Consider the following 23731-nt stretch of genomic DNA (forward strand, 5'->3'; position numbering starts at 1 on the left):
AGCACCAGAAGGCAAGAAAAGAAACGATGGATGGAAACTAACCAAGGAGGGAAGCAACCTGGAATTAAGGAGAAACTTCCTAACAGTAAGAACAATTAACCAGTGGAACAGCTTTCCTTCAAAAGTTGTGGGTGCTTCATCACTGGAGGTCTTTCAGACAGCCACTTGTCTGAAATGGTATAGATGATATAAATGATCTGTTGCTTGAGCAGGGGGTTGGACTAGAAGACCTCCAGTTCTATTCTGGTTGATTGAGTTTCTCAATCACCCAGGTCATGATTATCCCAAAGGTGCTTTCAATGAAGTCGAAGTTCCATTTCAAAGTCGAAGAGCCAGCACTGACGAAAGACGTCTCCATGGTCAAATGGCCGGCATGACTAAACACCGAAGGCGCACGGAACACTGTTACCTTCCCACCAATCAAAGGGGTCCCTATTTTTCTACTTGCAGTTTTACATGCTTTCGAACTGCTAGGTTGGCAGAAGCTGGGACAAGTAAAAGGAGCTCACTCTGTGATGCGGCGCTAGGGATTCGAATCGCTGAACTGCCGACCTTTCTGATCAACGAGCTCAGCGTCTTAGCCACTGAGCCACCCCGTCCCACATCTTACTCTCTGCTAAAGAAATTAAAAATGGCTTTATTCTTGATTTCCATGGCCTCCTAAGAGATGTGATTGTTTGTTTTTACCTTTTGTTTTCTTCAGTAAAACTCACACTAAATAAAGATTAGAAGAACTAAATGAAAGAAAACAAAAATTCCCCTGTGAAGATAAATGTAGGAATCAATGGTCTTATTTTTTCTTTTCAGTTCCTTTTATATTTCCAATAATAAAGCATATATATCTGTAAACGGCACCCTGACCACATATGTATTTTGCTAATGATGTCTGGCTTGTTTTTGTGCTTTTGGAAGAAAACAACTAAAAAGAGCTATAATAGCTCCTTCAAAAATTGTTCTTTTATAATCTCAGAAGAAAGATATCAGGTTTCCAAGTGATGAAACCTATTGAAAAAGAAAAGAACAAAGTCCATCTTCCAAGACAATTTCTTGAATGGTAAAAACAGAGGAGTTGGGAGGAGGGGGCAATGTGAAGATGACTCAAATTAACTTTAAGATGTGTGGACTTCAACTCCCAGAATTCCACATGGCTGGCTAGGGAATTCTGGGAGATGAAGTCCACCCATCTTAAAGTTGCTAAAGTTGGAAAACCTAAATCTGAAAGAATAAAACAACAAGCAACAAATGTGTTTGACATCATTTCAATTTTCAGAGTTACTTTTATCAATAGAAAATTGCAATCCAATGAAAGACATCAGCGTAAATCAACCTAAATCAATCCCGTCGATCAAAAATAAAATTAATTCTCTACATAAAGCAATCTAAGCAAATCCCATCCATCAAATAAAATAAATTCTCAGCCTAAATCAATCCAAATGAATCCCATCAATCAAAATAAAAAAAAAATCTTCAATTTCAAAATGAGATACTCCAGTCAAAACACGTTTCCAGAGGCATAGCAATACTAACCTCTTATATCAAAAGCAGTAAAAAGAGGTGGGGTGGCAAAGACAAATAGAACGTATTTCAGTAGAAGAAATTGAAGTTGCCCACAAATTATGTGACAGCAATATTTCGTATGCATGTGTTTTATGTAGCACATCTGGTCTTTCCTCATTTGCCATGAAATGTTGCCGACGCTTCATTTGGAAATCATCTCTTTTTTTAAAAAAAATGGGAATGGATAATAAAATAGATACAGAACATAGACTAATAGAGTTGGAAGGGGCCTTGGAGGTCTTCTAGTCTAACCCGTGCTCAAGCAGGAGGCCCCATACCATTTCAAACGAACGGTTATCCAGTCACTTTTTGAAAGCCTTCAGTGATGGAGCACCCACAACTTCTGAAGTCAAGCTGTTCCACTGGTTGATTGTTCTCACCATTAGGAATTTTCCCTTTAGTTCTAGGTTGCTTCTCTCCTTGGTTAGTTTCCATCCATTTTTTTCTTGTCCTGCTTTCAGGTGCTTGGAAGAATAGCTTGACCCTCTCTCTGTAGGAGACCCTCAAACATTAGAACATGGCTATCCCGTCACCCCTAGTCCTTCTTTTCAAGAGCTATTTTTAAAAATAATAAAGGCGGGATACAAATGAAATAAATCAATAAATATAATAAATATAAAAACATGAATAAAAGCTTAAATATTGAACTAAAAACAGATTAAACCTTACAAGTAAAAATAAATTAAAAAAACAGGTTAAAAATTCCAAAAGCTGGGAGGTTCACAAGGCAGCGGGGAAATTTTCTCAGGCCACCAGCCATCCCCAGGATTGCCTCATACTTTAAAATGTTTGATTTATTCAACTTGGTGGTGAAAAGTTGACTTTCTAACCTCATTTCAAATCAAATATTTATTGCGGTCATAGACTCGCATAGCTAAATTCAATCCTTGCGTAACATTTTGAAAAAATAAGGAAATATTCGTAAGAAGGAATCAGCATGTATCTCAGTGATGGAAGAGAAATGTGTTTGTTTCCAGAAAAGCACAAAGTGTTACAGGATCCAACCCAAATGATGTTTGCTCCAACATTTTCTCCCTATAATGCCAATCAAAATGTAACCGGGAAGCTCGGAAGAACAACATAAAAACAAAAGTAAGACAAGGAAATTATGCCCAACTCTGGGAGAAGAATGGGGCAATAGCGATAGCACTTAGGCTTATATACCACTTGATAGTGCTTTACAGCCCTCTCTAAGCAGTTCACAAAGTCAGCATATTGACCACATATTGATCTGGGTCCTCATTTTACTGACCTCAGAAGGATGGAAGCCTGAGTCAACCTTGAGCCAGTCAGGATCGAACTCCTAGCAGTGGGCAGAATTAGCCTGCAATACTGCATTCTAACCAATGCACCACCATGGCTTATAATTGGAGAAACCAGCTATGAGGATTTCTTTTTAGAACTCTAAAAAGGCAAAGATAGAACGTCTTTTTGAGGCCACTCAACTTGTGTCTTGTTAAGCCCTATCATAAAGTAATATTTTGCTCCAATATTCTTCACTGAACTCTGTGACCCAAAATGTGGGCTTGAATGTATAAATATGGTTTGATCTGTTATGGAAACCTCAAACTTCAGGTGAAGGATAAAGGTAACAGAATAATAAAAGTTGGCTGATTCCCTCAACCAAGAAATGGAGATGAGCACCACGCCCTAAAGTTGGACATGACTTGACAGGGAAACCTTTACCTTAGTGTTAGACAATTAATTATTGAGGCTAATTTTAATTTGCACCAGTATGCTCCTAGTCATTCCCTATATTTGGATCAATACAAGCACACATGCCAGTCAGTCTAGCTTACTCTACTATCCATCCATCCATTCATCCATCCATCCATCCATCCATCGATCGGAAAATATACTGCAAGTATCATCAGGAACATCTTCAAAGGGAGATGATTCCAGGTTTAACCTTCTTGTGTACAAGGCAATAGCGGAACAGAGACAGCACCAGGTGATATTTCCTATATTCTGCACCATTAGAGAAGCAATTTGGTGGATGTGGATAATGAATCCAATTTAGCACTTGTATGGGAAGCCTGGCAAACTCCAGGGCTGTAGCTTTGGAGATCTGATTTTTGAGAAATTTAAAAAAAAAACTCTGAAAGGTAAAAATAGTGCAATTCCATATTATTGCCAAGAACACTGCCTAGATGTGCCAAGAAACCACCAGGATTGAAATTCAATTTCAAGAAAACTTTTCTTTTCATATAGCATTTGGATTTCAGTTGTGTAACTTGAAAATGTTTCTATTCGGAGTTTGGAATGTATTGTGGGCACATCCATATGTCAAGGCATCTCATTAGCAGGTTGCGCTTCTATCTCTGTGGTTTGATCTTGCCAAGTTTGCGTGGTGCCCTGGGGAACAATGACTCATGTCCCTGTGAATATTGTGATGGATGAAGAAATGGAGCTTGACACCAATCCCCTAATTCTCCCTAATTCTGCCCTCCTTCAAGGAAGTGAAAATAAATCAAGCATTGATACAGATGCAAATGTCCTTTGTAACTCAGGTGGAAGACTTTCACCTGAAGACTTTCAGTGTTTTGCAGTGGCAAGGATGGGAAATGCATCTGTGACTTTCTGCATTCAATAAAATTAATTATCTTACATGCACATTTGCACAAGTTGAATCAAGTCCTTGTGAGGAGGAGCTGTCTGGAGCAAAAATGGGTGATCTCCTTCCTCTATTTGGAGAGGTTTTGTGGGACACTCTAATTTCCAGTCCTTCCATTGTAACGACAACATTTCTGCTCATTCGAATCATGCTAGCTTGCTGTTCTTTACCCAGAAGTCTGTTCTTTAAAAATAGATGTAAAGATTCTGCAACCATCAAACAATTAGCAAACCTGCAATGTTGTACTTTTGATCATCTACACATCGGGAAAAGAAAGTTCTGCTCATCCTGTTTTGTCCAAAGACTTTTCATCATTTGAATTTGTAAGCAACCAAACAAATTAATTTACTGCTGGGTTTTTTTTAATGTTACTCTCTTCCTTGGCAATTCAGCAAACCTGCAAGATCAAACTCACAAAATTAATCTCTTCCTTCATTGCCACTTACTGAATTCATATACTTGCTTTAATCTCTTCATTTGTAGAAATGCCTTGTTTTATTTGATATTCAGTTTAAGGATGAATGCAGCTGTTGGAAGAAATATCCCTCTGGTTCAGTTCCAAGCTGGGAGAAAGACACTGGAAACATGGAGGCTGATTGGAAAGATGTTTTATTGATGAAACAGAATCACATGAGCTTTGAACTTGAGTTTCCTCTTCCTGTGCAAGGATATGTATTCTATTGGCTGTTGTCAGACTCCTGTGGTGCCATGAACAAATCCTAGGCGTTTGTCTGAGCTAAGTTTGATTGAAGTTTGGACTGCTGGTGCGATGTCCTTAGGAGACTGTGCAATGTGATGAGCTCCGCTGCTAGACGGTAGTGGGTTAATCCCATTATGTCCTGAAGGGCCATGTCTTAATCCCATCATCCTGGAGCTGGAGGTCTTTTGTAGATAGGCTGGCCCAATCTTTCTCAATGGGCATAAAATATCTGCTGAGGGGCTATTAAGAAAGTCTTGGGGACTGCTTTATGTCTCCAAGAGCATGATTCTCTACTTCTCCTTTCAGGAAATATAATATTCTGCCTTTTTAATATTTTCTAAACTGTTTCCTTCTTCTAGGAGATGGGTGGGTGCTAACTTTCTATACCGCTATTGTGATTCTCAAACAATATTGACTAAACAACCCAATTACCTTAGGACTGTGTTACCTAGCCAGTTCATCCTAGGTTGTATGCTTTGTTACATACTTTGCTTAAGTTAAGTAAATGCTTTAGTAAAATACTTAAGTAAACAGAAGGCAGGACACACAGCAATGGATGGAAATTAATCAAGGAGAGAAGCAAGGAGAAATTTCCTGAGAGTAAGAAAAATCAGCCGGTGGAACGGCTTGCCTCTAGAAGTTATGGATGCTCCACCACTGGAGGTTTTTAAGAAGATATTGGACAGCCATTTGTCCAGAAGGATATAGGGTCTTCTGTTTGCGCGGGGAGTTGGATTAGAAAACATCTGGGGTCTCTTCCAACTCTGTTATTCTGTTATATCACATCATGTTAACAAATCAGCTACATCATGACGACCTGGTTCACACAACTGGCTGTATCACAAGCAGTCCTATCTTGTTGTAGCCAAGCTTAAAGTCAGTATGAAGCCCTTCCATCAAAAGTATCCTCTTCATTGAGTCACAATGTCTATCTCTTGTGTGAAACTACTAAATGTCTCCTTCAGAAGAAAGGATTATGAGGCAAATGTTGGAACACTTCACTTCCAGAGTGTTGTTTTTTCTTCTTCTTTAACCGTAACTTGGCAAATCAAATAAACTGGAATAGTTGAACTCTATTCCCACCGGTCTACCTAGTCTACAGAGATGGAAAATACAAGAGCACACAATAGATACAAACTCATGGTTAACCGCACCAAACTTGATTACAGGAAATACGACTTCAGCAACAGAGTGGTCAATGTCTGGAATACTCTACCTGACTCTGTGGTTTCTTCCCCAAACCCCCAAAACTTTAACCTTAGACTGTCTTCTATTGACCTCCCCGCTTTCCTAAGAGGTCAGTAGGGGGCATGCATAAGTGCACCAACGTGCCTACCATCCCTGTCCTATTGTTTGTTTTATTTTTCTTATATGTGTTCCATGTATTCATAACTATGTTTATACTTATACCTATTATCTTGTAAACAATTGACAAAATAAATAAATAAAATAAATGAATAAAATCTTCCTACGGTTCAGCCCTGAACATCCTTCTCCTTTGGGCAAATTGACTGATTGCTAGAAGCTGCAGTGCAACCAGAAGAACAGTGAGTATCTTATCCACAATGTATTCCATACAGATCACGCTTCTCAGAGTGTTTCAGATTATTAACAAATACAAGTAAAGCCAATTAAGTCAGATGGAGCCACAGGAAGTCTCTGTTTTGTATTTATCAGCGTCTCTTTCACTCCTGTTCCTCCACAAGTGGAGCTGTAGCATATTGGACAAGATGGATCTTTGATCTGATCCAAACTGAATGCAGTCACCCAACAGACCTAACCTGGTTCCTGAATTAATTGATTTTCTGGGTTTCCATTATACAGGAAGTAATTAACTAATCAAATGGAATTGATTTGTTTTATTAGACAAGCTGAAATAAAACAAAACAAATGAAGATTAAAATTATCCAAAGTTAGCATTCAGGAAGGTTATACCCAGGAGGCTTTCAGCTGACTTGATTAAAGGTACGAGGCAACCATAGCTGATAGCTGTTCTCATATTTTTAGAAATTGAATGAGCAAATCTACTCCAGCCTTCAACCATCCATAGCTATACAGGCAACCTGTCCTGAATATGACAAGCATAATGAAAGGAGACATAAGAAGGGCTTAATTGTTTATTTAGAGTTCCTCTCCCTTTGCTCTTTGAATTGGGGTATTTAGGATCCTGATTATTTTTCTCTGTTGAAGAAGTGGCAGAAAAGATGTTGGCATGCACAAAGTGTTCCGTTGCTTGAGGCGCTGCCACAAAGGAGAGGAAGTCAACCTATTATCCAAAGCACCTGAAGGCAGGACAAGAAGCAATGGATGGAAACTAATCAAGGAGAGAAACAACCTAGAATTAAGGAGAAAGTCCCTGACAATGAGAACAATTAATCAGTGGAATAAACTTGCCTCTAGTAGTTGTGGGTCTTCCATCAATGGAGGCTTTTAAGAAGAGACTGGACAGCCACTTGTCTGAAATGGTATAGGGTTTCTTGCTTGAGAAGAGGTTGGCCTAGAAGACTTCCAAGTTCCCTTCCAACTCTGTTATTCTGTTATTCTTCCATTATTCTGTTAAAGCGAAGACTTCTTTAAGATAACAGGTAAGCTACCCATGCAATAATGACCTCCAGGTTTGATTAGCATACCTGAAACGAATGACTGGTACCTATTTACCCAATGGAATCCTTATCTTGTTATTAATTTGTGTCCTTGATAATTACTTTCTTAGCATAAGCCTCACATAATTGGCTTCTGTGGGTATAATTGGACTCAGTAGTGGCAATGAGAGCTAGTAGAACATACCATATAACAGATTGACCTACCCTGGTGAGTCCACAGATTTGATTTCCTCCTGGAATGAGAAGTTTTCTTCTCTCATGCCATGCTGCAAAGGCTGGGTCTCACCAGACTTTAGTGGGATCAGAGAATAATTTATTTTCAACCAATTTGTGAATTAGAACATAGTGAATATAATTCCAGGCAAATCCAGCTGATACAGATGGGTTCAAGAGATATAACAATTCCAGTCTATTTTGAATCCTTCCCAGAGCATTGTTAGTGCTTGGAGATTTGTAGAGAAATGAAACACCAATAGTCCACGGGCAAAAACGGAAACCTTCGGTTCTGCAGCTGTGCTGGACCAGTTGCATATTTGATTTAAATATTTTTTCCTTGAGGTAAAAGGAAAGGAAAGCTTACCATGAACCATCAACATGAAGACTACCTTCTCCATCTAAAGAAGTATCTTCGTCTAGGTTGAAGGAAAGCTGAGGTAAAAACTAGCGAGAAATACATTCATTAAAGACCATAGGAAAAAGAAAGATTGCATGAAATATTTAAAGTGTGGGATTTGATAATGGTTCCCTGACATGCTGGCACAATTTTGGGTATTTCCCTGGCCTAAACCTAATCCTGCTGAAACAGAAAACATATCTCAGCAATAAACTGTTTCTTAGTTTCTAGTAACTTAGAAAAGCAATGGAGAATAGAAGGCAGGAAGTTGTGGGATGCGGATGCTTCTCTGCATCACAAATGCCATACAGTAGGCAGTTACAATAATTTGGGGCTGGAGAATCAATTTACCCCATCCATATGAATCACAAACAACATGGGTGTTTGGACCCTGGGCTCAGCTGTGGGAGACCTACTTTCAAATCCCCATTTACCAGTGAAATCATTATTTCCTAGCAAAACCTATCTCACAGGACTGTGACAACAGAGAATTGTTTGTTCAGCATCTTGAGTTCCTCAGAAGAAGAAGAAAATAGGACATTAGCGCAGATTATATAAAGTGCAAGTATGGTTTATGTTCTCCTCTTACATCTTCGAAGTACCGTTAAGCTGTTTCCAAATTTGAGAATGCAAGAAGAGCCTGCTAATTAAGCCAGGGTTAACAATAATCCAGTATTTTCTTTTGGTCAGCCAGATGCTTTGGGGTATTCAGAAACAGGAGATGTGCCATAATTTGGACCTTAGGCATCTGTTATAGCTGAAATTGCCCATCACAGACTTCAAACTCAGACTTTGGACAGGAATTTAAATCAAATCAACTTTTTAATACTAAAATAAAATTGAGTGAACCCATCTCTCTCTCTCCCTCCCTCCCTCTCTCCCTCCCCCCCCGCCGCACCATTAAGCTTGCTAAACAAATATAGGGTAGTGGGAAGATCAGAGCTGTCTAGTTGATCAAAATCCTCTTTATTCCACTGTTTGGAAATAAAAAGTAAAAAAGCACTTTGTTCTCTCCAAAAAGGAGAGGCATTCCTTCTGATCTTACAAATATCCTGAGGATTAAATATGTCTGACTCTTTCGTACCTTCAAATATTGGGGTGAAGATAACAAGACACTCACCAAACAGTTATCTTTGCCAGAAAGAAAAAATGGCTCAAATATCAACTAGATATTTCCTCTCCTTCCATGCGCTCATGTCTGTTAGTTGGAATATAGCCAAATAGCCTACTTGGCTACATTCATCCTCTAACCCTGGCCCAGCTATATATCCCATATTCCATCCCTTCTCTTCTCTTGCAGCTCTTTATTTGGAGGCATATTATCCCCAACTGTGATCCTGAAACTTCAAAACTACTCACCCTTGGCAGAGTATGTCCTCTATGATTTATGCAACTCTTCTTTAAAGTTTCCCAAAGGCTTTGTAATAGCCAGGTCTTATGCTAATGAATTCTACAGGTTAATTATGAGCGGTAAGAAGAAATCCATTCCTTTTCCTCGTTTGAATCTTCTGGAAGAAAGTTCCAGTTCTAAATCTCTGGGATTGGATCATACAGCTTAATGTTCAAAGTATGAAGAATCTAATTATACCGTTGGTGAAAAGGAGACAGGTATCAAATTAGATAACAACAGTAGATGTGCCTTGTGAAGCTTGTGATTTTACTCTCTCTGTATAAAGCCATCTGGTCCAATGCAGCTAGGAAAAATCAAGGCAGCAACAACTACATAGACTTCAGTAAGGTGTGTTTAATGCTAGTCTTGAGATAAAACATAGTGGCTGCAAGAGGAATTCCCAACCCTCTTTTATATGAGCTGTGGTGGCACAGTGGTTAAAATACAGCATTGCAGGCTCATTCTGCTGACTGGCAGCAGTTTGAATCTCACTGGCTCAGCCTTCCATCTTTCTGAGGTCGGTAAAATGAGGAGCCAGATTGTTGGGAGCAATATGCTGACTTTGTAAACCGCTCAGAGGAAGCTATAAAGCACTGTGAAGTGGTATATAAGTCCAAGTGTCAGGGTTCCAATGGAAGCCCTCATTAATTCATGAGCCTTGAGCCAAGTTTCAAAAGAAATCTAATTATTAGGAGCAATATGTTGGTACTTTTCCCAAGTGCAGTTTGCCCTACGTAATTTACTGCCCACCTGTTTCCCTCCTCCTCCCAGGGTGTGTCATAAATCACATTCTCCAACGAAGCACTTTTGCGGGCTGTAAAAATCATGCCCCTCCAGCTGACTGTGGTAACCTGGGACACAATCTGGAGAAAGGTATGCATGAAATGTGCTTCTGGTCATAGCAACCGAACTGCTCCATCAAATCTCCCCCTCCCTCCTTCTTATGGCAACTCAAGAGCAAGCCAGGAATGCTTTACGAGTTGACACTAAGTGCTATTGCTATAGTGAGCTCACTAAGATCATGGCATCTGGGCCTATCACTTCTTGGCAAATGGAAGGGAAAGAAATGGAAGCAATGACAGATTTTATTTTCTTGGGCTCCAAAATTAAAAGATGCTTGCTCCTTGGGAGGAAGGCTATGGTAAACCTAGACAGCATATTAAAGAGCAGAGAGATCACCTTGCTGACAAATGTCAGTCTAGTCAAAGCTATGATTTTCCCCAGTAGTAATGTATGGCTGTGAGAACTGGACCTAAAGAAGGCTGAGCACCAAAGAACTGATTCTCTCGGATGATGAGGTTGGAAGAGACTCAAGAGTCCCTTCGAACCTCACCATCTGAGAGAATCAATTCTTGGACCGCTGGGAGATCGGATCAGTCAATCCTAAAGGAAATCCACCCTAGCTGTTCTTTGGAAAGGCAGACACTGAGACTGAAACTCAAAACACTTTGCCACCTAATGAGAATAATAAATAAAATGAATAAAATAACTCTCCAGTGTGATTACTCTAGCTTCTTATTTTGCTAAGTAGCATATAACCAACCAATGTGAATTATTCTCCTAATCAAAAGGGAGGTTGGTCAATGAGATTACAGTATTAAATTTAAAATGATGTAAATTACTAATTAAGAATTCTGTAAGGGATATATATCTATCTAAATTTAATTTAAATTTAAAATATCTATCTATCACCTATCATCTATCTACTGTATATCATCTCTATCTCTATCATCTATCTATTATCTAGCTATAATCTATCTCTATCATCTATCTATCTCATCTATCTATCTATCATCTCTCTACCATCTCTCTCTCTCTCTCTCTCTATCATATATCTATCATCTATCTATCTCAGTAATTTCTGTCTATCACCTATCTCTATAATTATCTATCATCTCTCTATGTATCATCTATCAATCATCTATCTATCTCAGTAATATCTATCTATCTATCTATCTATCTATCTATCTATCTATCTATCTCTATCTATTTTCTTTTTGACAGCCAATTACTTAGGAAAAGTGGGAAGAAGGTTTCAAGGTCTTCTTATGGTTGACTTTCACTTGTCACTGAACCACAAACCAACCACACAGATTTGGGTTAGCATAAGACAGTTGGCAAGTCTGTGACTTTTCCTTCCAAATCCTGCCACCTTATTTCTTCTGAACGCTTTCTTTCTCCTTCTGATGAGCTGCTGAACCCTCCCACTTCATCTGAATGAGCAAAGAAGCTAAAGCAAACAAATACAATACTTATTCCAAGGAGGCTTCAAAGTGCTGACAGGAGAAAGAGGTTGCTGAAGAGGCTGACTTCCAGTTTTGCTCTCGGATTTAATGTCCCCCCTGTGATCACCACCTGAGCCAAGGGAGATCTTAGCTGGGATTGCATTCTGCTGTTTTGGACATCTCAACAAATGAGGCAGAACTCTAGAACTCAAATCTTTCTCTGTTTCTTCTTCTTTCTAATAATCAACCCTGCCAATCAAGGCTAATGTTTGCTTTTATTCTTCTGGAATTATTTTGGGTGGGAAACCTGCGCCAATTATTTGGATGTGGGTAGGTGTTTATAATAAAGTATGAGAAAGGCTGAGCGCCAAAGAATTGAAGCCTTTGAACTCTGGTGCTGGAGAAGACTCCTGCGAGTCCCTTGGACTGCAAGGCGATCAAACTGGTCAGTCCTAGAGGAGATCAACCCTGACTACTCTTAGAAGGCCAGATCCTGAAGATGAATCTCAAATACTTTGGTCACCTAATGAGAAGGAAGGACTCCCTGGAGAAGAGCCTAATGCCGGGAAAAACTGGGGGGGGGGGGGAGAAGAAGGGGATGACAGAGAATGAGGCGGATGGAGGGAGTCACTGAAGCAGTCAGCATGAGCTTAAATGGACTCTAGAAGATGGTAGAGGACAGGAAGGCCTGGAAGAATGTTGTCCATGGGATCACAATGGGTTGGATATGATTTTGCAGCTAACAACAACAACAACAACAACAACAACAACAATGAAAGTGAGAATGAGAGAGTGAATGCTACAGGGGAAAATGAGGGGAGACTTTAATATTCCTGTGGATAGAATTGATGGAAGATAAAAGCAAAAGGCGCTGATAGGAACGAATGGTGCATTGACTTTATTAGAGGATAAAGCCTGATTGGATTAAACTTATAAGCAAGATGTTATATGCAATGAAGAAGTGAAGATCCCTTTGTCTCCTTTTTACAAGGAGCTTTTCATATGTCATATTCTGAAATGCCCTATCTAGCCAACTTGGCAGGTCTGAACATAGTTAGCATTTGAATGAGTAACCACCAAGAAATCTAACACCTATAAATTGAAGGGGAAAAATCCAGGTTACAATGGTGAGTTGATCAGCAGCATATAAAGAAAATGCCTATAAAATGTTTTATAGATGGCATCTCTCACCCTTGAGAATAGCGAAAATGTCTCCTAACATGAATCTGAATTGCTGGAAACGTAAAAAGAAACAGGGAACATTTTTTCATATGTGGTGGTCCTGCACTGAAGCCCAAAGATACTGGCATAGAATAAAAAAACAGAGGAAATAACGGCCGAGCAAATTGAATTAAAACCAGAATTCTTCCTATTGGGGATATTTAATAGACAAATTCCTAAAAATGTCAAATATATAATACTGCATATTCTTACTGCAGCCAGAATAACCTTTGCACAGTGCTGGAAACAAGCAGATATTCCAACAGAGGAGATGGTTATACAGAAGATAACAGCCTGTGCAGAGATGGACAAGTTAATTTTAGCACTTAAGGAAAAAGAAACATCAGAATATTATAGAAGCTGGGAATGGACCAATAGGGACCAGGACCATAAGGTAGTGGACTGCTGCCTTCAGAGATTGTGGGGGCTGGCAGAAGCAATGAGGAGGTTCCCGAGGAGCCTGTGCTAAGTGCACATGCGCGCAGGGCTGCTAGTAGGAAAGAGCAGCTATAGCAGCACAGGCGACTCGGGAGTAAGGCTGCAAGGTAATGGCCCCTCCTCCAAGAAGATAAAAGCCAGCTGTGAAGCGGACGTTCTTTGTAGGAAGCAAAAACGTTTTGAAACTCCAGCCTCATGGACATTGCAGTATCTTAAGTTGGTATTTGAAGACTCTTGTATTGTAAAATATTTCTTATCTGTTATTCTTGGCAGCCTCGCACAGTTTTGGCGAGGTTTGTGCTTATCAAAGTTAGTTTGCAGCAACTTTTTAACTGGGGATTCGTAAGAATCATTAAAAGGTTTCTGTTCCCTTTGGTTCGTGTTTGTTGTAATGGAAAAGGGTTTGGGTCAGAACACCAGCCTGTGATTGCATTCTGTGATTGGACTATGTGACTTGAGAAAGTGGGAAAACTTTGACTTTTAATTAGGTGAAAAGCAAGGGAGACCAGTTTTCACCAGGTATGTGCTAACATGATAATTCCAAATAAAAGTATTTTATTACTTGGAACCCTGACACAGAATAAACACAACATTATTGTTATACAAAAGAAAAGGGTCTAGTTTAGTATTTCTCAACCTTGGCAACTTGAAGATATGTGGACTTCAATTCCTAGAATTACCCAGCCAGTAATTGCACATAGTCACATTGATGAAATACCACGGGAGACAATAAAATAAAATTGTGATTTACAGATTAAGGTTGACAGATGATGGGGTGGGGTGGGGGAGAGATTGGTTATTATATCTACTGGAATTAGAGTTCTCGGTGCAATGCCTGAAGGACTCATGAAGTATTTAGACCTATTAAAGTTGTTGGACTTTTATACCACTTTATACCACTAAAACAGCATGCATTTTACAGAGAGATCCAACCTAGAACTAAAGCAAAATTTCCTGACAGTGAGAACAATTACCTCCAAAAGTTGTGAGTGCTTCTTTTTAAGAAGAGATTGGATGGCCATTTGTCTGGAATAGCATAGGGTCTCCTGTTTGAGCAGGGGGTTAGACTAGAAGACCTCCAAGGTCCCTTCCAGCCTTAGGGTTCTATGTTCTACAGTAATACCTGTAAAGTCCTCAACCAATTGATGTCAGCAGCTCCCAGTCCATCAGATGGGGTTATTCATTTGGACAAATAGAATAATCATATATTATTTTCTAATGTTGGCAGCAAATTAAGGAAAAACCTCCATTTATCTCATGCTTGTAATGAGGCCTCTACTGAAAAATGAAATTAGTCACTAATGCTTCATATCAGATTTACTGTTTGCTTCCAGACAAGCAATCAGGGCATATTTTTTTTTCCCCCTTAAACAGCTTCATAATTAACACTCGCTTCTCCCTGTGCTTCCATCATGATTTACATTTTCAGTCGTTTCTGGAGATCTTAGGCGCTTTCATACCAGAAACCTTTGCCTGAAGGAGGAAAAAAAAATGTTATTCACAGGTCCCTCCCTTCCTCCCTCAACCCCCGCCATGCAAAGTGGGAATTTAGAGTTTGAACAATTCCCGATGATAACTGTTTACCTCAACCAATCAATCAGTATAAGGAGTGTTGATTTCTCCTTGCCAGCCCCCATCATTATGCATCTTCTCTGCAGGGATACCAAGCACAACCATACCTCTGCGAGAGTTTGCAGGAATCCTATGCTTACCTCTCCAAGAGGAAGGTAGTAGATAGACTACCAATAGCTAGTCATAGATGCCCTTTTTTGCATCCTTTAAAACAGGGGTGTCCAACCTTGGAAACTTTTAAGATCTGTGGACGTTAACTCTGGCTGGGAATTTTTCAGGAGGCAACTGGACTTAGTGTAGGCTTATTGTCCTAATGCTAAGAGTGAAAATCTTATTATCTGTTGGCATGTTCTTCTAAAGCAGGGGTGTCCAACCTTGGCAACTTTAAGACTTATGGACTTCAAGTCCCAGAATTCCCCAGAGGGTTGTTGAAGCACTTGGAGGTTTATCTGTGTCCTCAGAGTCACCTGTTCCTGTAGTCTGCAATTTTTTCCCCTCTGGAAAGCCATTCCTACTCCCACACCTTTCAAAGGGTGTTCATCCCAAATTGTATAGCTAAAAGTCTGTAGAGATGCTCAGTCATCCAGTCATGGTTGTCCCATGTTGACCCAAAAGGATGCAAATGTCCAGCTGCCTGCAAGGAATATAAATCCTTCCATTCCCCACTATCCTGTCAGAGCTGAAGAAGCTTCTTGGATGAGAAGGGGCGTTGGTTCTTACCTGATACGCTTCTTTTCATGGAGCTGTCGAGAGCGTCCAGGTTGGGAGGAGCTCCAGTCTCGGCTCTCACAGGCTGAGCTTGAAATTGAGGAACGCCCCTCACCATCACGTGGTCCTCGGGCGCTCCCCAGGTTTTTGCGCAGACGAGAAGGAAGGTCCTGTTCTCATCACACTCAGGAAAAAAATATATTAGATTGCTCGGTCGAACAGCCAGGTTTCCCACCAGATGGCCTACGGGTGGGGCTGGACGCCTCGACAGCTCCATGAAAAGAAGCGTATCAGGTAAGAACCAACGCCCTTTTCCATAGAGCTGTCTCGAAGCGTCCAGGTTGGGACATACCAAAGCTTGGCTAGTCCTGCGGGTGGGGCCCCGTCTGGTATAGAATCTCTCCTGAACCCTGATGACCCGCTGGAAGGCATGCCCAACAGGAGAAACCCCTGGAGATTGGAATGTCTCAACAAGGGGCCTAAAGAGGAGGTGGAGCTGTCCAGAAGGCAGTCCCGCCAAAGAGGCCAACAGATGTGCACTGGAACCGTGATTCAAGAGACTGGGAAGATCGACCCGTGTTGGGAATTCCCTGGGAGAACTCTGGGACAGAGAGGAGGAGGGAGGCGCAGAGGAGCCCTAAAACTAGAGACCGGGGAACACGGCAATGGGCTACCTCCACGACCCGGGAGAGAAGGAGGGGCCCTCTGCTAGGATCAGGAAGGCCCCGGGAACCAATTGCCTGGACGTAGGCAGTTCCCGGAACAGCGGCCTGTCCTGGGGGAGCCAGGTTCGGTTCCGCCCAACGGCGAGGCGGACGACTTTGCTCAAGGACCCAGCTGGCCGAGGGCCGCCTTGTCTGGGGATAAAAGTAGTAGTGAAGGCTAGAGATCTGTGTGAGGACCGGGAGCGCAAGGAGGGACCCCAGCTAGCATTGGATGGGGGTAGATGTGTTGCCGACCAGTTGCCCAGGGCAGGGTGAGGAGGACAAGAGTGCTCCTGGGGTAGGAGCCTGTTGCAAGCAGGGGTTAAAGGTCGGAGTAGAGATTGGCCTTCTCGCACTCCTTCCTCTCTTTTTTTTTTTTTTTTTTAAAGGCAAGCGCCTGGGGACGACTGCATTATCGGAACGACGGAACGAACCTCTCCGGATCCCGGGAGGGCTTCCTGGAAGTTACCTCCGGACCCATCCGGCTCCGCTCGGTAGGGAGATCTGTAGGGAGAGGATCGGTAGTATCTGGAAAAGGAGGAGGAATGGGAAGAACCCTGGCGAGGAGAGGGAGAGGAACCTCTGAAGTCAGACCTCCTAGAGAGGGAAGGGAGGTACTTGCGCTTGTTCCGGGTCTCGGCCAGGAATGGGTCGAGAACCGGTCCAAATAGCTTCCCCAGAGATGGGGGCTGATGCTAGCTTAGCCTTGTTTTTAACGTCCACTTGCCAGTGGCGGAGCCAGAGTAGATGGCGGGCGGTGACCTGGGACGAAATGGCCCTGGTGGAGAACTTTGCCGCCTGGAAGGTGGCGTCTGCCGAAAACTCGGCCGCGGCCAGGATCTTGGCAATGTCCTGGTGCGCCCTGAGATTGGCTGCAGGAACATGCTGCTTGAGCTGCTGGAGCCACTTGATGGAAGACCTGGTGAAAAAGACGCGCAGTGGAAGCCCTGACTGCCCAGGCGTCAGAGAGGTGAGCGCGCACAGGGCCAGTTCAGCTCGCTTGTCCTCGGGCTGGAGAGCATCGAGTGAGTCGCTGGGAGTAGAGCGGGAAGCCAGGCCTACCACGGGCTCGTCCACGGGGAGGGGATCGAGCAAGGTGGAGAACTGCGGTTCCAGGTTAAAAACCGCTTGTCCTGGGCGTTGGGGGGCCGAGGAGGCCAGCTGCCTAGAGACCATGTCTGAGAATATGGGCGGGACAGGGATCACCTCAGTTTCCACCACGGGCTGAGAGAAGAGAGAGTCGGGAGGAACCCCTGCCGCCGCTGGGTTGGGTGGAGGAGGGGGATCAGGCCCGAGGTAGTCCTGGCTTTGAACAGGAGGGACCTAAATAGGTGCGGTTTAAAGAGCCCTAAAACGCGGGCTGGCCTGGAGAGAGGCCCTCGCCCTCTGACATGTCCCCCTCTAGGGGCCTGTTCCCGAAAAGAGTTCGCTGCCTATGAGGGACCCCATGTCAAGGTCCTGCTCGTCCCCAAAGAGGGAAGGGTCCCGGGTTCTCGGGCCTCCATCCTCCATCTCCAAAGGTAAGGTTAAGTCCCCTTGGAGAGTTGCCTGACCATGCGAGGCCGCTGATCCTAGGGCCTCGGGGCCGCAGGCCGAGGAGCCAGACCGGCCAGCTGCTGCATCTGTTGCGCTACCCTTTGCCGGATGGCCAGCTCCATAGCCTGCATTAGGTTTTCGGGTATTTCCGCCATGGGGGTGGGTGAGACTCCTCCGGGCGCAGTTCTACAGCAGTGGTGGGCAAGGTGACCTCAGGGGCCTGTCCAGGCTGTGGGGAAGAAGCAGAAGCAGGAGAGGAGGGGAGAGGAGGATGGGTGGAGGTTGATGGAGCGGAAGGGTCCCGGGCACAGAGCTTGACTCATGAGAGCGTCTGTCAATCTCCCTTTCGAGGGCCCTGTGTCGCCTGAGGGCATCCCTTTGGGAAGCTTTGGATGGTTCCTGTGCCTGTTTGCGCAGGTGGTGGGATTTAGCCTTGGCCTTCAGAGAAGTGCCACGAGAGGTATTGTCGTCTGCCATCTGGAGAGGAGAGAAAAAGGAAAAATTTTCTGGTTAATGCGAGGCGGTTAACGGGTCTGGGTACCGCCTAAGCAGAGGCTGGAACTCCCAGAGCTCGTATCGCACCCCTTTTTTGTCAAGGCAACAGAATTGTTCTGCAACGTGTTGGGAAGTAGGGCCTAGCCCGGGGCCAATCAGCCAGAATAAACGCCAAGCTGTCCCTGCCGGGCGAACCGGGAAGGGACATGGCAAGCAACTAACTCCTTAGTTGGGGAGAGACTATGAGCCAGAGATTCTTGTGTCTAGGGAGACCAAAGCAGGATTGCAAGGTATTTGAGCAGTCCCAGGATCTGCCCAGGAGTCAGGAAACAATGCGGCCTACTGGTAGGCCTCTGATAAAAACCAATGACCCTGGGGCCGCAGGCAGAAGGGAATAATGTAAGCTGAAACCAGGTCTGGATGCGGCTCACGGAGGCCGGGAATCCCAGCGCACGCCCACGCCCCCTTTTAGTCAAAAATTTTTTTCTGTTTAAAATAGAGGTTTGGTACGAACCAGGGCCTAGCCCAGAGACCAATCAGCCAGAAAGGTGAACGCCAGGCAGCTACCCCTGCCGGACGGACCGGGAAGGGGTGTGGGGGCAGAGCTGCTACTTCGCCTGCTGGGGAAAAGGCTGCAGGGCCAACGGGCCCTATTTCTGCAGGAGGCCTGTCGGTAGAATGAAAGACAGGCTGAGACGTGGGAGTCCCAGGCTGCCTAATGGTCAGTTAAGGCTGCGGCCTGTAAAGGGCCTCTAGTAATGGCGGACGGCCATGCGGCCACTCACAAGATGGCGGCCGTTCCAGGGCACACCCAAGATGGCGGACGCCACAGGGGGCCCAAGATGGAGGCCGCAGCACGGAGGCAGCCCCAGCGGCGGTAAACTCCCAGGGAAAAGTAGAGAAATCGACCCTTTGGGAGAACCAGGAAGCGTTCCTGGGCTAGATGGCGTTCGCGGGGGGGAACGGCGGCTAAAGCGAGGAGAGGCAGGCAGAAAAGAAGCGGCCTCGCGCGGAGCAATTAGGCGGCAAACGAAGCGGTGGGGGCAGCGCTCGAGCGCTGCTTTCTCCCCTTAAGGGAACAGTTCGGATGTTAAAAACACTCCTGGGGAGTTCAGACCTGAGTTCCTGCGCTGCCTGCCGGTGATCCACTAGAAAGCGATGAGAGAAGAGGCCTAGAATGTTGAACGACCGGAGCAAGAGAAAAACAGCCTGTTTGCCACGAGGCTGAGCAAAAAACTGGGGAGCGCCCGAGGACCACGTGACGGTGAGGGGCGTTCCTCAATTTCAAGCTCAGCCTGTGAGAGCCGAGACTGGAGCTCCTCCCAACCTGGACGCTCGAGACAGCTCTATGGAAAAGTGAAATGTCTTCAAAAGAAAAAACAAGGAAATCCAGTTGCCTCCTGAAAAATCACCTTTGGGACAACCATAATCTGGAGGACTGAGAATCTCTACAGACATCTGGCTGGGGAATTCTGGGAGTTGAAGTCCACAAGTCTTAAAGCCAAGGTTGGACACCCCTACTTTAAAAGATCATGCCAACAGATAAGATCCCTTCAACCTTAGCAGTGTTTTTCAGAAGTGCTTGGCCATTGCTCCTTTTGAGCGCTGAGAGAAAGTGACTGACTTGAGATTACGCAGCTGGCTTCGTGGCCAAGGCTGGACTGGAACTCACAATCTCCTGGTTTAACATATTTAACAGATAATCAGAGTTGGAAGGGACCTTGTAGGTCATCTAGTCCAACCTACTGCCCAAGTGGGAGACCCTACACCATTTCTGACAGATGAGAGTCCACTCTCTTCTTGAAAGTCTCAAGTGATGGTGCTCCCACCACTTCCGAGGGCAACTTCTGTTCCATTGGTTGATTGTTCTCAGTGTCAGAAAGTTTTTCCTTATTTCCAGGTTGAATCTCTCCTTGTTCAGTTTCCATCCATTATTCCTTGTCTGGTCTTGATCCCCTCCTCTCTGTGGCAGCCCCTCAAATATTGGAAGACTGCTACCCTGTCTCCCCTGGTCCTTCTCTTCACTAGACTAGCATACCCCGTTCCTGTAACCATTCTTCATATGTTTTACTCTCCAGTCCCCTAATCATCCTGGTTGCTCTTCTCTGCACTTTTTCTAGAGTCCCAACATCTTTCTTATAGTATGGTGACCCAAACTGGATGCAGTACTCTAGGTTTCTAACCTGATGCCTTAACCACTATGCCAAGCTAGCTCTCGCTCTTTAAATAGGACCGTGTAAAATTTCTACTTGCTTCAAGATTATCCACGGGTTTATATAGATATGCCTATACTTATTCATGTTGAACAATCAAGGGTATAATGAAAATGATTTCTATCGTCACCAATTGGATGACATTCAGCACTGCCACTGAGTGTTTTGTTCTGACCTCAACTCAAACATTCAGCTGGGTTTTAAGGGCCTCTTGGAAAAAGACTTGTTAGTCATTGGGCACAAACAAAGAAAGTGGCGTATTTATTAATGCCTGTTTGTTCAAATCGGGAGAGCGAGAGCTGTACGAGAAGTAAATCTCCATAAAGGCCTCTATAGAAGGTATTCATTTCTCTAAATCTTGATGCAAATAGAAAGCAGAGACGTGCTATCAAGTGTAAGTGAAAAGAACACCGTAAACTCAACCCTTGGGAAATTTAAAGCCAGGCATGTTTTGAATGCTGTCTACAAGCTTGCTTGTTTTCAATTCCACTCAAAAATTGTGAAAATCACTCTGTTGGATCACGTCTAAGAGTCATTCAACAAAACATTAAATTTCACACAGTGGTCAGTTGGAAAGACCATGAGGCACATTCTACCTCACCTTAAACTACCTCATGGAGTACTTTGAGTTATGACCACAACTGAACCCAAAACTTCTGTTGCTGAACAAGGGAACAATGTTCCATGAGTTGTGCCCTATTTTATGCCCTTTTTGCCATATTGCCAATAGCAATTTGCCATATTGCCAATAGCAATAGCACTTAGACTTAAATACCAGTTCACCGTGCTTTCCAGCCCTTTCTAAGTGATTTACAGAGTCAGCCTCTTGCCCCCAACAATTTGGGTCCTCATTTTACCCACCTTGGAAGGATGGGAGGTTAAGTCAACCTTGAGCCTGGTGAGATTCGATCTGCCAAACTGATGGCAGCCAACAGTCAGCAGAAGTAGCCTGCAGTACTGTACTCTAGCTACTGCGCCACCATGGCTCCATAGTTGTTAAGCGAATTGCCAGAGTTGTTAAATAAACCGTGCAGTCGTTAAGCGAATCTGGCTTCCCCAATTGACTTTGCTTGTCAGAAGCTCCCTAGGAAGGTAACAAATGACAGGGCAGTTGTTAAGTGAGACATATCTGATTTTATGACCTTTTTGACATGGTCCTGCAAATGAATGCCCCCCTAAACTGGTTGAGTCTGTATACCCTTAGAGATTCAAATATACAATGAATGTTAGGCATTTTTTAAAATTGCTTTTAGGACTTTCCTCCCACTAATTGCAGTAAGCTAATTGTTAGATTGCAAACTCTGTTGGTTTAATTGACTAGGGCTTTAAAAATGGTGTGTTTGTAGCAATTAAAGAAAACAGCTAACTGGACAAGGGCAGAAGGAAGAAGAAAACTAACAATGAAAATGAGCTGATTCCTGAATTTGACCCTATTGAATAAATTGACTTTAATGCCATGAGATTTCGGTAGCCAAATTAGCAGAAGAACCAAAAACACCAAGTGGGAGAATTGTGCTTTCTCTAGAATAAACTACATGAAAATAATTTTGGCTTTATTGATTCCCTTCTTCCTTGGGAGCTGGACCAACCTTTCCTTTAGCAACAGGAAAATCAAACTGCTATATTAAACTTATATAGATCTCAACTGATGCAGAACATCATGTTCAGATTTAAAAAGAGATTAAAATGTAATCCGCATTGCTTGCTTACTTTTGTTTTTTTTAAATGTTGTTTTAAACTGAATTGCAGTAAGGAACAAACATAGTGAAAGGAACAAAATACAATCTTTTTGCCATATTACTTGTTTTTAGTGTACTGTGTGAACTCTGTCGTGGTGCTTTGAAAATTGTGATTCATAGTTTATCTTGAACAGACATTCAGTAAAAATGGTTCAACAGACAAAAATGTGTGACATGTGAATCCAATTGCTATGTTATAAAGGAAAATGTCATTTCTGATAGAATAAAACAGAAGATCAGAACTGGATGCTGTACTGATACACCTTTGAGAGTCATCTCAAGAGGTTACTACAAAATTGTTTTTTAACAGAAAACTCTATACATAGATAAATAGATTTATCTTTTAAGTGGATGTTTGCCCTATCCATTCATTCAAAAATCAAAGCAATGTATAGGCCTTTCTTTCCTCTGATTTTTTTCCATACCTGTGCTAGCTAATTTCGATTTTGCCATTCAAATTTGACCAGATATCAAAGATGGTATTCACAGGAGAAGATGCTAGGGTAATTTCAATTAATAATAGGAATTTATTAATGAAAATCCAGGATTTACAGCATCAGAGAGATTTCTGCTGCAATTCTGAGCCAAAATGATAGGGAGGGAATTCCATTGAGTTGGTTCACAATGGGTTACTTTCTTTAGGTAATTTTTATAGCCTTTCAACCACTTTCTGTCTCCCCCAATTAGTTGCTTAGTTTAGGTATCAGCAAGGGAAGGTTACATATTAATGACAAATAGATATCTTGGTCAATTCAAGTATATTGAGCTCCTAACCTGGGAAATAATTATTTAACTGGGATTAAAATGGGAAATCTGTTACCTCACAACTTGGGAGAGTAAACAGAAAGAGCTAGCTTGTCTAAGACACCTTGCTTCTAAGTGTTCATTTTTAAAATATGGCTCATATTCATGGTAGAAGTTGGGTAGAGAAAAACTGAGCTTCTAAGACCAAGGGTGGCTTTCAATAATGGAGAATATTTGTATCTCAGGGTTGAAATCAGGGGCTCTTGATGTTCTCTGAGCTTGGTTTGTTTTCTTGCAGACATTTCATTATCCAAACTAGGTAACATTATCAGTGCTAGTTTGAGTAATGAAACACCTGCAAGAAAATGTAGGAAGTTATCACCCACCCCTCTCCTAAGAGAATGAAATAGTTTAGGAAATGTTAAAAAGGCAGAACATTATATTTCCCGAAAGGAGGAATGGAGAAACATGCTCTTGGAGACCAAAAGCAGCCCCCACCTTCCTCAATAGCCCTCAGCAGACATCAGCACTTTAAGAGATAAAGAGCTTATTGAAAGAAGCCAAGTATCTAAGTAACTCTATTCATAAGCAAATACCCTCACTCAAGATCCAATACAGGACAAAGCCATTAAGCCACAATAGGAATTATCCAACACCAT

The sequence above is a fragment of the Pseudonaja textilis genome, chromosome 10 (genome assembly GCF_049901715.1).
Source record: "Pseudonaja textilis isolate UNSWEBS1 chromosome 10, rPseTex1.2, whole genome shotgun sequence".
Taxonomy (NCBI): Eukaryota; Metazoa; Chordata; class Lepidosauria; order Squamata; family Elapidae; genus Pseudonaja; species Pseudonaja textilis.